General features: G+C 48.4%; 1 protein-coding gene across 1 annotated transcript in view; it reads right to left on the reverse strand.

Moving 5' to 3' along the window:
- Positions 1-2,488, reverse strand: part of ANKRD54 (ankyrin repeat domain 54) — a gene marked incomplete at its 5' end in the record, with an annotated part of 15,546 nt that overhangs the window by 11,440 nt on the left and 1,618 nt on the right.

The following is a 2,488-nucleotide window of genomic DNA, read 5'->3' on the forward strand; positions in this document are numbered from 1 at the left end:
TCTTTCCCTGTCTATGTCTGTCTCTGCCCCTCTTCTGCCCCTCCTTTTTAACCTACCCTTCAGCCACAACAGCATTGAAAGGAAAAGAAAGGGGCCAGGATATGAGCCACACTGTCCTGAGAGCAAGAAACTGGAAACGTGGCACAGCCACTACGAAGGCCACATCCTGTAGGAAACTCCCTGGGACTTTGGAGCCTGTCTCTTCTCTGCCACTTGCCAGAGCTGGGCAACCCTGAGCAAGCTGGCTAACACCCCTGGGCCTCAGGTCTATTGTTGGCAAAACAACGCTGAGTTGTCCCGCCAGCCCTGAGTTGTTGCAAAGACAAAGATGATGTTTTACGTGGAAGCTCTTTATGAGCTTGTTGTACACATAACCTTTTTTTCCCCCTTGCTATAGGGTGCATGTGCTCACCAAAGAGGAAGACAGAGAGAGAAAGGGAGAGAGACGGAGAGAAAGTGAGAAGTCACCCCCCGAGGGGAATGTCCTTTCTCCTCCATTCTCCTCTTGGGATTTGGGGATGTGTACACACACACAGTGTGTTTTTCTTTTTTCTAGAGAGATTTTTGGTATAGGGTACACAACACCAGAGACACAGAGTGACAGAGAGTGAGAGAACGTGAGAAATCACTCCCCATGGAGGTTGGCTATGCTTCAATCCCTTCTTCATTCTCCCCTTGGGATTTTGGGCAAATGCACACACATGCCTGGGGTGAGTTTCAAGCCACCAGGTGTGGGACTTGAACCACTTTGCCATAAATGAGCACCATAAATAACCACGCCACTTGCTGGCCCCATCTGGCATGTTTTTCCAAGTCACCAGGACCAGGACTTGAACTTTGGTCTTAACCTCTGCGCCACCTGCTGGACTTATATAGGTAATTTTTTTTTTAAGAGGTTTTTGCTATAGGGCGCGTGCACTCGCCAGACAGACAGAGAGAGACAGAGAGACAGAAAGCGAGAAATCACCCCCCCGGGGGGATGGCCACGCCGCAATCCCGTCTCCTCCATTCTCCTCTCAGGATCTTGGGTACACGCACGCACACATACGCGCGTGCGCGCCCAGTGTGAGTTTAAGCCACCGGGTCCAGGACACGAACCGCAGTCGACTACTTGGGAATCCAGCGACATAGCCATTATGCTAACTGCTGGTCCCCTATACAGATAATCTTATACTGAACTCATGTGCACAGGATCAGGGCTAACTGAAGCTGGGGGTGGACTGCAGCCTCAAGACCACATTGGAGTGCTGTCTCTCTCTCTCTCTCTCTGTGTGTGTGCATTGGAGTGCTGTCTCTCTCTCTCTGTGTGTGTGTGTGTATCTCCTTCTCTCTCAAACTCACAGAAGAAAGTGACTAAACTTAAAAAAAAAATGTCATGGGACCAGTAGATGGCATGGTGGTTGCCTTCCTGGAGTCCTACATAGCTGACCTCAGTTTGACTCCCGGAACTGGTGACTTGAAAATCATGCTGGGCACGTGTGCACGTGTGCCCAAGAACCCAGGAGGACAATAGGGAAGGGACTGCATCTGGTCATACCCCTGGGGATGATTTCTCACTGTCCCTCTCACTGTAGCTGTCCTTTCCAGCAAGTGCACGTGCCCTACGGCAAAAACCTCTAAAAAGAAGTCATCCCCAAATGACTTACCTAAACTGCTAATTCCTAAGTAGGAACTTTTCCCCCTTTCAATGACAAAACCTCTACATTGGAGGCTAATAGCAATTTATCATCTGAAAAAATCATCAAAAAGTGCAACTCAGATACATAATAATTTCTTACATGTACTTTATAGTTCATACAATACTTTCACATTTTTTAGAATTATTTTTTATTTAATTTTATTTACTCATTTATTTTATTGCAGTTTGACCAGAGAGAGAGAGAGAGTGGGAAAGTGAGAAAGCAAGCCACCAGGTCCTGGACTTGAACCGTGGTTGGCTATGTGGGAGTGTCCAGCACCTTAACCACCACCTGCTGGTCCCCCAAATTTTCAATTAATCTTCATAACACCACTAAGATAAGGCAGATCATAGATAAGGACCCTCAAAGTCCCCATTCTTAATCTTTCAGGACCCTGGTTTCCACATCACCCACAACATGTAGAAGACAGTATGGCAGGTATCCCAGAGCAGGAGTTTGAGTCTGGCTGACCTGGGTTGTAGTATAAGCACAGCCCCTGTCTATGTACCTGGAACGGAATAATTTCTTAGTCTCAGTTTCCTTTTCATTAAAATAGAAACAACTCAGGGGACCAGCAGTTAGCGTAATGGCTATGTAGCTGGACTCCCATGTAGTCGACCGTGGTTCGTGTCCCAGACCCGGTGGCTTGAAACTCACGCTGGGCACGTGTGCATGCGTGCCCAAGATCCTGAGAGGAGAATGGAGGAGAAGGGATTGCGGCGTGGCCATCCCCGCTGTGGGGTGATTTCTCGCTTTCTGTCTCTCTGTCTCTCTCTGTCTGTCTGGCGAGCGCACGCGCCATATAGCAA

This window comes from Tupaia chinensis, unplaced genomic scaffold, assembly GCF_000334495.1.
Source record: "Tupaia chinensis unplaced genomic scaffold, TupChi_1.0 Scaffold144197_2, whole genome shotgun sequence".
Classification (NCBI taxonomy): domain Eukaryota; kingdom Metazoa; phylum Chordata; class Mammalia; order Scandentia; family Tupaiidae; genus Tupaia; species Tupaia belangeri.